The 12,268-nt window shown below is 34.6% G+C and overlaps 1 long non-coding RNA gene across 1 annotated transcript; it reads left to right on the forward strand.

The window, feature by feature from the left end:
• Positions 1-7,331: 7,331 nt before the first annotated feature.
• LOC149772847 (uncharacterized) lies at positions 7,332-9,396 on the forward strand. The gene is made up of 2 exons (XR_016417573.1): positions 7,332-7,473; positions 8,899-9,396. It is a non-coding gene; the product is annotated as an uncharacterized LOC149772847 (long non-coding RNA).
• Positions 9,397-12,268: the final 2,872 nt, after the last annotated feature.

Raw genomic sequence — 12,268 nt, forward strand, 5'->3', positions numbered from 1 at the left:
CCAATTTTAGTTAAAAGATAAAAATGCAGGTTGCAGTGACCTTCTGATGATCCAAACGTAGAAAACGCGATATAAAAATAAATATGTTCTGATTTTACTTGTACAATTACTATGTCGCCGCTTTTACCTTTAAGTAAACTGTGCGCGTCATGGTTCTTTTCAATTGATATCTGTCTCGACGAGCAAAAATATCTGATACCTGGCAACGGTATCCTCAAATACCATTGTTAAGAAAGAACAATCTACATGAATGCTTTTCGTGCCTGGCGATAAGTAACAAATTCTGCATAAGAATGTGACCAACTTTAATTATTTTTATTTGTACTGTTTGACAATGAAACACGAGGTGGGATGAGAAATGTGAGCTATCCTTAGTGAACCGATTCTTTTCATTCTATGTCATTTTGTGCATTAACCGAATGCTATTATTATGCGATGATTGGCATTTGAACTTGGTATGGTTTAGATAATTGTGCACCGTTTAACTATCAACTGAAACATCTGTTTAGACAGATTTCGGGAACATTATCGATTTTGAGTGGATTAAAACGATCAGCTCATACAAGAGGTAAAACAAAAGACATGATCAAATGAGAAGATATACTGAATGCACAAAATGCCACTATTTGCCCCACACAATGCTACACGATGAATACAAGAGACAAACAACTACAATAATAAAATATTTTTATTGAATTGTAGGATATCGGGATTTTTCAAACATAAGTATGCAAATTAAATAATATAAAAATGTAGTTATGGTAGACATATATTAACATTATGAAATTGAGAATAGTAACATTTTCATAACTTTGGCATATACACTAATGTTTGAATCATGATGATTATTAATATTTATTAATTGGTACAACATTAGTCTGGAACAGACAATACACAGAAATGAACGATTAACACTAAAAGATCTGAAAGTAAAATAACTTTATTATTCTGTGCATTACTTGAGTGATCGATACATCTGGACTCATACTATTCAGGTAGATACTTGCGTACATATTACAAGAAAACTGTAAATTTAAAATTCGTCCCGTATTACTGTACAAATCCATCTTTCTTTTCATGTTATACTATTGGAGGCTCAGTCTATACATCTATTTTGACATTCAGTCTATAATAAGACTTTAGCGGCTTACTTAGTGCGATTCAATAATTCATCAGAGGAAATAATTCTGTATGAGAGAACAAAAGTTTGCATAATCAAACAAGAGTCAAGCCAAGAAATCCACTTGTAGCTTCCGATGCTGGAGTTCGCGGTATCGAACCCCGACCGAATCATACTAAAGACTTATAAAATTGGTACTAAAAGCTGCCTCGCTTGGCGCTCAGCATTAAGAGGTTAGTATTAAGACTGGTCGACCTAGTGTCAGCCAATATAACTGAGTGAGATATTGTGCTAAATGTCTGCGGCATGATATCCCAATGCTAGACATTGCTATAAACTGGCAAAATGCAGACATCGTAGCGATATGACTGAAACATTATTAAAAATACTTAAAAAGTCAAAATAACATACGCACTATTTCAAACCACACAATACTCCTTGTAACAAAGACATCAATGCTACCTACTCCTTGCTGCAATCAAGGGTCTCAAAACCCAAGTGTTTACATAAGTCCATTAATTCTCACTAGCCATGAAATGCTGCTTTGGTCTACTCGAACGCATGTATATTAAATCTTCCTAAACAATGTTTGTATATCGTTGGAATTTTTAAGAGTAAATATGCTATCTATTAGTAGATACATAGCTGACCTAAATCCAACCTGATCCTCAGGACATATAGTCATTTTCTTGTGTCCACATAATTGTCTTTTTCTCGAAACATGGGTAAAAACGTTCTTATTGCACTAAGTAAAACTATTCCTTCAATGTCAGTAATCAGGCATTTTTCATGTAAGTGTACGATATAAATTACTATCACAAACTAAAAGTATGAAAATATATATTAAACAAAACTGTGAATAAGGCAACATATGTTCAACCGTATTATACACACTCGTTCACTGTATCCAGTGCAGACATTTTGCCCATGTTTCAAGACCTTATGAATTTATAAATGTCGTCATTACCTATAAGGCTTTTAAGGTAATCAAATAAAAATTTCATATCCTTCGCTAGTATTAAAAGCCTGAATTTCCTCATTATGAAAAATATAAAATGATCTACAGGCTGACTGACTTGAACATTTTTCAATATTATTTGATTAAATTTACTTACTTTGCACTGTCAGTCCGTTAGCGCACGTTTTGTTTCGTTATTCCTCCTAAGCTCCAAGTTTGCCACGAAACCTTACCCACACAATCATCCTATTGTCTGGTTAGTCATAAATAAAAGTGGCCTCACTCAGATATCCAAAATAATGCTGATATGGCGTTTTCACTGCAAGACGTCATATGTTGTACAGTAGGCTTTTATATGATTATACTGTTACACGCACACGGGTATTTACTTGACCGAGCGGTTGTCAAACCCTGGCGCGATTCTCGCTAGAAGTCATAAGTTTCCCCGACTTTCCAAAGACTTCCATACAACCTCAGTTGTAAATCAGAAAGCCCGACGTGTCCATTCTATACCTAAATTTTCCTCTAATTAATGCAAGACCACAGATAAACCAAACTGCCAACTATCTATCAACCGTACATCTGCGTGTTTTGGCTTCATTATGTTTCCGTGCTACCAACCGTTCACGCCTTAGAACATATATGAGTACTCCCTAACAATGGGAACTATTTTAACTCCGCCACCTTAGGCCAGTCAATGTATGCTTTCCAGGCACATTTCGCCGATATAACTGCACCATATTCGCCCACATGGCGACATGAACGGTGTCTGTCAAGTCCCTTTTTATTTATGCCCTTGTGTAATTTACCGGTTTAATACCGTAAGTACTGTCCTTGCAGTCACGCTACCAATGTATACCACTAGATTTTAATATGTACTATTTTACGACAGGGACATTCATTCGGTTTTGGTCGGAATTCACTACTAGTCAACCGGGACATCATGGAAACACACTAACACTTCACTCTGTGACGTTTGCTCCTATTCATTAGCTCATTAGTTCGGGCCAGGAATATTTCCATGGCGCCGAATTCCAATAATCAAACAAGTAATCACACAAATCTAAGAATTGCTTAAAACGGGGCACTACAACCAAGTGCACATACTCTAAATTTACTACAATACTATGGCTTCCATTATGGTTGACATATTGGCCATCTTGAAATCATGCTCTTGTTAATCATCTTCAATGGTATATTAACTGAAATACTTTATAGGATGTCTAGATATCTTGGGATTACAACTAAAAATGAACTTGTCATGGATTCCTTCGACGATTCTTGTAGCGTTCAGCTCATTTCTTAAACCTTTATACATCCTATTATATATAGACTCTAGAACCTTGTTGACGAGATGGATCTTGCGGAGTATTAGACCCTCATCACAAAAGTTAATCGCGGTGCCACATATAACTCGCTTCACTAACTTGGTTGAAGAACTATGTATGGGAAAATCATCTGACTAGATAAGTGTATACTCCTATATTAGTATCACATATTGCTACAAAAGGTCGTGATGACCTACATTTCACAACTTACCGGTGTATGTTAAATCTATGCATGTAGCTCACGACCACGTTTATGTTTGGTATGCTATATACAATTTATCCTATTTAGAGTCATGACACTAGGTGTGGAATTGCATTTAATGGGCACAAGTCTCTCATTTTATTTGTAGATCACTGTGGATAATATTTTGGGCTTCACGGACCTAGCTCAAATTTTGTGTTCCATGGTGATGTGCATTTTACTTAATATCTCATACATTATTAAACACAACATTATTGTGATCTGTAGTTACATCGTTTATTGCGTTTTGTCACGTTTTCGTTTTTAGATCATGACAACGTGAGCTTAGAATAATGAACCTTTATGTGTTGATGCATCTTGATAGGTTCTACAAACGTATTACAAAAAGAGGTCTGTGCGACCGATGTATTTGGCTTTTGCAATTCTGTCAAAATTGTATGTTTTAAGTCCATTTATTGGGTCCCTTTGTTTTCCAATCATAACACATATTAATTGGAATCACGTATGTATGCTAGTGCAGCGTGCCTACATACAAGGCGATCACTGAGACCTACAATTTATGTTTTCCTAACATGGGCCAAGTGGTTGTTTTAGTTATCATCACATAGTATCCATACTAGATACATCCTATCTTGCGTAGTAGTCTCATGATGAGCTGTGAAGTGAACAGAAACAATACAAGTGTTTGTTTAATGGTAAAGTTGAATATTGTGGTGGCTGATACTAAACAGGTTAACTGTCTATTATACATATGAATGCATAGAGGAGTGAGAATAGTACACTACAAGTTTCTTAGGAAGCATCACTAGTTGTGACGCATCAAGGTAATCGTTATTGCTTAAGTTGGCATTTACTGGTGCTGTTGCTCCAAGGTTCCGATTGACTGTGACTTTACTACGAAAACTAGGCTGACAGACGGGTACAATAACACTAAGTTCCAAAACAGATTTTCAAGAAATAATAAATATTTTGTATAGAAAAATAGCATGAATCCCTGGGACTTATTAATTATAGTACTTCTATTATTGGAATCATGTGAAATTATGTTCATTTTATTTCTTTCGTGTCATCTTGTGGTAGGTTGTTAGGTAGGTAGGTATTTCAAAGATTGAAGTCAACATGTTAGGAGTCGAGAAGGGGCTAACGTTGTTTTATCATAGTCATTTTAATATGGAATCATGTTCAGCATGATAATTAATGTTTGCAAAGACTGATGGAGAATTTTCAATATCAATGGAACTTAAAGAACACACGCATCGATGTAATCCTAGCCCCATACATCGACCATTGTAACTTATACACGTGCTGGCAAAATACTAGAAATCCGTGGAAATAGCTCGCTGAGGGAATAGTTTTGTTTAGTATGTTCTGCTAAGATTGGTTATATCCATTTCTTTCAAGACTAGATTGAATTGTTTACATACATGATATCTGTTGAATCTGACTAAGATAAATGTTAAACACTTTCCCTGCTTATGATAATTTCAGTTATATATATATATATATATATATATATATATATATATATATATATATATATATATATATATATATATATATAATGACAGAACACATACGTTGCTTACTACGACTTACCTTTTCTGCTTCGAAGTGCTAACATTATCTTGGAGTGTGGGCAATGTAAAATGTCTTTTCATTTTTTCCTTTCCCATTTCTGAAATAAAAACCATGAATGACAGCTTTACTCTTCTTTGAAGAAGTCGGTCACGTTGCACTTCTTTTCTACATTTTTGGTTGTTAATGTATTTATTTGTTTTAAAATATAACTATATTAAGCTCTAGTTGTAATTTTTATATTTGCATTCACTATGTAACAAAAGTGACACCAGCTTTTTATATACAATGGCCCGATGTTCAAAAACGTTCCTCTTCCATAAATAAATGTATTTTAGTGTATGTTAGAGCAATTACAGCATGATAATATAGGATATTGATATATTTTACAGATCATTTGAATGATGTACCTATTTTGAATTCAATATCATTTTAAAAAGTGTAAAGTCTTCAAATCACAACAGATTCTATTGAAATGTATGTACTTCAAAATAGCAGATGGTACTTAATAGCGTAAAATAAACTTCGTAGTTATTACCACTTTCTAAGATGAATGTAATAATTTGTGAAAATTCTTCGATTCTCTTTTGAGCTCTTTTTATATAGTGTATACTGTTGAAAGAACAGCGTCAATCTTTGAGATAATCTAGCTGATACATTCTATTAATACAGGATTGACAAAATCTCTGCACGTATAGGTAATTTCAGCAACTTGTTTGTTTATAACGCAATCAGCCTTATCATTCCATCTCCTTTACAAGGATCTCCTCATTCAAATCACTGTGTATTTTCATTAGGAGCACCAAATATTGTTATAAAACGTTAGGCCACTATACTGAAATACACTACATGAATATCGGTGCTATTTGCAGAGAAACATTTCAGTGAAATTTTACAAGCATTTCGTAAGCACATGCTACTTAAAATCACTTCAAACACTTTCTAGAATTGATGATTTCATCACGGTTATACATAGAGTTTTCAACCCAGCCAGATGAGATATATCCTTCGTTACACTGATCAGATAGAAGTCCACACAACTGTGTCCACACAACAAGAAGTCCACACAACATAGATACCATGAGTGTGTACTTGTGGTTTTTATTACCAAACGCGCATTTTTAGTTTTATACTAACACATTATAAACTGATACCTACAAAATTTATATAAATCCTTTACAATGTAACAACCAGAAATATATGTTGTGCCACGTAAAGTTCTGTAGCTTATATACAAATATACAGCTCATTCTAGATAATTGTGCAAGCAATTAGCGACAACCTATGTAAAGAATAGTAGATTTTACCTGTGTGACAAACAATTACCGGAAAGGCGTTTATAAAGGGTTTAAATAACATTAGCCAAAAAAGGTGTATTTCGTCTATTACCTTAATGAACAAACGACGATTGATACAACTAACACTAAAGTAATGCGAACAAATTGTACCAGTATGTTTGCATACATTTATTCGAGTTGATTTATTTAAATTTGTAACCCGAATACCTATATATATCAATACATCAATTTTTCTTCCTTGTCAGTGATGTTGCTGACACCTTGTAATTATGTATCCAAGAGTCACAGTGTCAAATATTCTGGGTATATTTCTGTTCATTCATGCTACAATCCTGAATAAATTTATAATCAATTACTGAAACAAATTTTCGAGCGAGTTCAAATGACTGTGTGTGTGATTTCGATCTTAACGTAGCTTTAACAATTGTTCAGTCATATTTCTACGATGTTTGGAGTATGACTAGTCCTGGCGTGAGAATATCTAATTCCTACAGTCCTGAAATTTGTAGGATTCAGTCATTACGGTGGTTGTGTTAAGGTTATATTTTGTGGTTAGCCTGTATCGAAAATGGAACTAGTGTCAACAATTATTTTGTGTCCGGGTTATATATATATATATATATATATATATATATATATATTGAGTTATATATATTGAGTGGTCAGATCCGTTTAAATGGATAAATATACAGAGAGACCGTCAACCTTAAGTGCCCATCAAGTTTAACGCAATGGACGATTCCTTCAAAAATTGGAGGGGTGCTGACATCATAACCCATGCTTCTTCAAATTTAGATCCCAATAATTCGCAACGAGAGTGCTTTGCATAGAAACAGGAACAAGTACATCTGTATAGAGAACCCCACTCAAATTCAAATGCACTCGACTTATACATATCTGATATTAAGCTATTTATCAAGGAACTCATAAACTGTTATGTGAAACAGTTGCAACAGGACCCTCTTGTCACGAAGTTGGAGAAATCCATGGTGGTATGTAATCTTTCTTTCTTCAACTTTATTGGTTGTAATATTCTCCTCTACTTCTCTACTCTCCTCCCACTCTTTCTTTTTTTGTCGTTATCATTGAATATGAATTCAATGACTAAGCATGCGTACTCGTTCTAAAGCGGTCATGATTATGATTCATATTTCATACTCCACCTAATTAAACGACTACATGCTATTGCACAAAGTGCCTATAACTGCATGATTGTTGCATTATAAGTCATTTGTAATTTTCAAAGATGTGGTCTTCTGTACATGAGATAGAAGAGTTTTCACCTATAGACAATATATTTGATATTCATTGCCCTTTATTTACAGATTACATACATTTTATCTACAAGCGTTCATACCGTATATATACAAGCATTCATACATTTTATACACAAGTAGTCGCAATTTTTATATTCAAGCATTCATACCTTTTATATACAGACAACCGCGCTTGTCTCAAGCAGAACCTTTCTTAATTTGCTTTTATTTATGTAAAATATACATTTTATTGAATGATTTATAGCCATCAATGAACATAGGAAATGTTTACAATTTGCGCTAAACCAAATCTCTCATAGTGGCCGATTTTTTGTTATAAATTATGATTGCAGAGCATACTGCTTTGTCTAGTTACCTCATAATAAAACAGTCTAAAGGATATGAAGCGTATCTCCAAATTTAAACTATTGAATAATTCCTTCTTGCAAGGAATCGTAATATATATATATATATATATATATATATATATATATATATATATATATATATATATATATATATATATATATATATATTTTTTACTATCATACAGCTTAGAAATTTTTGAATTAGTACTCTACGAAGATTCGGACCTAGTTCCGCGGGTAAACGGCACCCGTCGCCTTGCCTGCACACACGAACCTATATTTCCTCACGACTAAGCACACATCACCAAAACATGATGTTACCCAATCGGTGTTATATGCACTCGTGTGTAGCAGACACACTCGCATGACGACCTAGTAATTAATTATCATGTATCTAGAGTCATTCCTGATTCCTGTGAAAGAAATCAAGGTATATAGAACTTATTATAGAGAATTATAAATACACACCAGACAAAACGGAAAGTGCTGTCCCTGGATTCCATAAAAAGAATGCATGATAATAGTAGGCAGAATTATTATTTTAATACAAATAATACTATCATACAGGTTAGAGCATTTTTAATTCGTACTCTACGGAGATTCGAACCCAGGTCCGCAGGTAAACGGTACCCATCGCCTTGCCTGTACAAAAATTGATGTTAATATATATATATATATATATATATATATATATATATATATATATATGTCTAGCTTCAGGAAAGCGATATTTAGAATCCTTTTTAAAAAAACGGAAAACGATCATTCAGACGCTCATTATTTTCTTTAACAGATGGCTTATGGACGCACCCTGATGATGTTGATGGTTAGCGCGATGATCGTAACATGCATGATAGAAACGTCGCAGGGAAAGGGTTGTATCAGTATAGGATGGGGCGGATGTACGGACGGAGGATGCGCGCGCTTAGGTGGACACTGCATTAACCACGGACATCCACCAATAAACAGGTGTCAATGTTTGCGTATCGGATGATTTTTAAATCAGTACAGAATGCACCAGAAAAGATAACGGACCAATTTTGGAGCTTCGGATGGAATTACATGCACACAGACTTGAATAAGTTGAAAGTAACTCATTCGTGGCACCGTGAAATGGAAATACTAACATTTGAAATCTCAAAATATAATCTAGCCATAGTAATTTTATATCCTTGTGTTATAAATCTCGCTACGATTCACTTAGATCTTGTAGCTCCTAACATAGAACTGTTAATAAAAGTTCTCGTTTTCATAGCAACGTTCGGAATAAAGTACATGATATAAAGCATAACGTGGTCTTGTTCTATCTTACAAACACATCATCGTGTTTATGTTCAACAATTTATCAACATTGCTGGAAAAATTAACATTCCGATTTTTATTATAGTTAGGCTGATGACTTATGCAACAGCAGAGAGGGTGAACAGACCATAGAATTCCGACAAAACAAATAAAACAAAACAAAATAAAATCATCTCATAGAAAGGTCCAGATTTTTACAAATGAAACGTTTCCTTGAGATGTTTTATTTCTGTAATGGCCGATTATACTAATAAAACCTTAATTCGAAATAGTAGCTGAAAAAATAAAGTACTCTACGTGTTTATTTATTTTTTTTGACGACCAACTTTGGTAGGTACCCTCTCTGCTGCTATTAATTTATGTAAATTTACCACCATACCAAGTTTGATGAATATTTCTCAACGCGTTCTCGCTGTCATTTCTCCTCATCTGTTTCATCTTAATTTGTTCTATGTTTCAAGTAATATTCAAGTTCTGATGGTGGTTTTTCTATTTTTGGATTTATGTTCTTTCAGTGTTTAGAATATATCATCAAACTTCTGTATCGATCACCACCGCAACTTTTGCAAATCTGATATAATCCTCTAACGCCGTTGTTACATCCAACACAACTTCGTGGACCAGCATGAGGATTTTTCTTTATAAAATAATTATGTTTTTTGCAATATTCTCCACGACATTTGTTATCACATTTGTTAGTGGTTCCTTGACGCAGACACGCACAGTTGTTCATTATATGAATTATATCTTTTAAATTAAATTTACACCCCTTCTGCTGATATTAATTAAAAGATTGTTATATTAAAAAATAATGGTACATTCGGAATCTCATACTGCAAGAATAGCTCGAGAACGATTAGAAGCAATTAAAAAATTTCTTCCTGTCAGAGACTCATTCAGAAAAAATCTGCAAGCGCAGCAAGAAGCACAAGTTGAGTATGAAGAAGAAACTAAAAAACTGTTTAAGCCCGTCACTGCAGCCACTAAGAAAGTTACAACTGTCATCAAAGAGGATCTTCTTCCGGTATCAAAACAAACTGCAGCGCAGACTGAGGAGATAGCAAGAAGAACTAGACAGACAGGGGAGATTTTACGAAATCTTCCAATTAATATAGCTGCGGCTCAGCCTCCACCTGTTGGTGAAGAAATACTTGAAGAAATTGGAAAACTTCGTACTGAATTCGCCGACGTACAAAAAGAACATGCACCTAAATTCAAGCCAGTAAAGGAAAATATAAAATTAATTGTAAAATTTAAGGAAGGGGTTGTTGAAGAAATTAGAAATACTGAAATAGAAAAATTACCCGAAAAAATATTAGATTATATATCTGACAAATCTGCTGTTTTAAACCCCCTTCATGAAAAAACAAAAGATGATAATTTTATTAAATGGATATATCGCATACATGCAAATAAAGGACAAGCTAGAAATGATGATTCGAAATATAAAAATCTTTATAAAGAAGTAGAAATACTTCACAGAGAGAGACTAGAACAACCCTCCCGGCGGAAACTTCCTCCACTTTTACGTAAAATAATTCCTGCGCCGGAAATGACATTTACACCGACAGATTCACCACGTGGATTTCGAAGAAGTGATTCACCTGACACACCCCCGGTCATCACTGAAGTACTTACTCCGGTAATGCAACCACCAGTATTTAAAACACCTCAAGATGAACCTAAAACAGGATCTGGTTTATGTCCTGATAATATCATTAATGATGTGTCACGGTTAGAGGTTCTCATAGGAGGAAAACGTGCCGGAAATAATTCACCAGAAATAATTAATGAAGCAGCTGATATTTGTCGGCGATTATTTCAAGGTGGTATCATGGATATTGGCGTTTACCGAGAACTTATCGATGAACTTGTTGATGACTAGTTGTTAGATAAATGGTAAATAAAAATAAGATGATAATACATAATAATCATCGCAAACCTGTACAGGTCAGAGCGGTAAACTCACGATTACCAATCTACAGAGCTACTTACGGAGATGGACTTGGTGATGTTATTCAGGGATTATTTACAAGGATAGCTCCAAAAGTAGCACCCGTTGCAAAACAATTATCGATGAAGGCCATTGATATTGTTCGTGATAAAGCTCCTGGTGCAATTGTCAATGTTGCTGGTAAGGCGTTCTCGGCGATCAAAGAAAGACTAGCACGATTATTGCGACGAAAACGACAACCACCAGTAAAATTACCAAGTACTGAGGTGATGCCTGCAGATGTCAGTAAAATAATAAATCAAGCTGCAAATCAAAAACTAGCAGCGTTAGCAGATCAAGGACTCGGTGAATCTGCAAATAATGTCTCAAGTTTGATATCCGGAAGTGGAATTTCCCGAACGCGGTAATCAACGTGTTAGACGAAAATAATTATAATAAAATGTTCAAGCGCGTATCCGACACAGCATTTGACATGGAAGCACCCGTCCTTAAGGATGAATCGGTACGTGATTATCAGTTTTATTCTTATGACGCACGAGTACCAAATCAACGTGGAAGAATTGAACTACAAGTTCATGACACAAGTAGATACTTTTTACCCGCTGATGCTTTTCTTGAGGTAGAAGGTACAATTGTAAGAACAAACGATGCTAATTACGCAGATGCGATAAAGGTGGTTTTGTCAACAACGGGATCATGGCACTGTTTGATAGCGCCACTTACATGATCGATGGAAAAAATATTGAATCAATTCAGAAAGATGTCGACGTTGCTACAACAATAATAGGATTAGCAAGATATTCTGATGATTATACAAGATCAGCAGGTCCTACAATGATGTTTGTGAAAGATAATACTGGTCAGCCTGAAAGCGATCCGTATAATATAAGACGACCAAGAAACAATG

This window comes from Sinohyriopsis cumingii, unplaced genomic scaffold (genome assembly GCF_028554795.1).
Source record: "Sinohyriopsis cumingii isolate HCF-2022 unplaced genomic scaffold, ASM2855479v2 utg001101l, whole genome shotgun sequence".
Lineage (NCBI taxonomy): Eukaryota > Metazoa > Mollusca > Bivalvia > Unionida > Unionidae > Sinohyriopsis > Sinohyriopsis cumingii.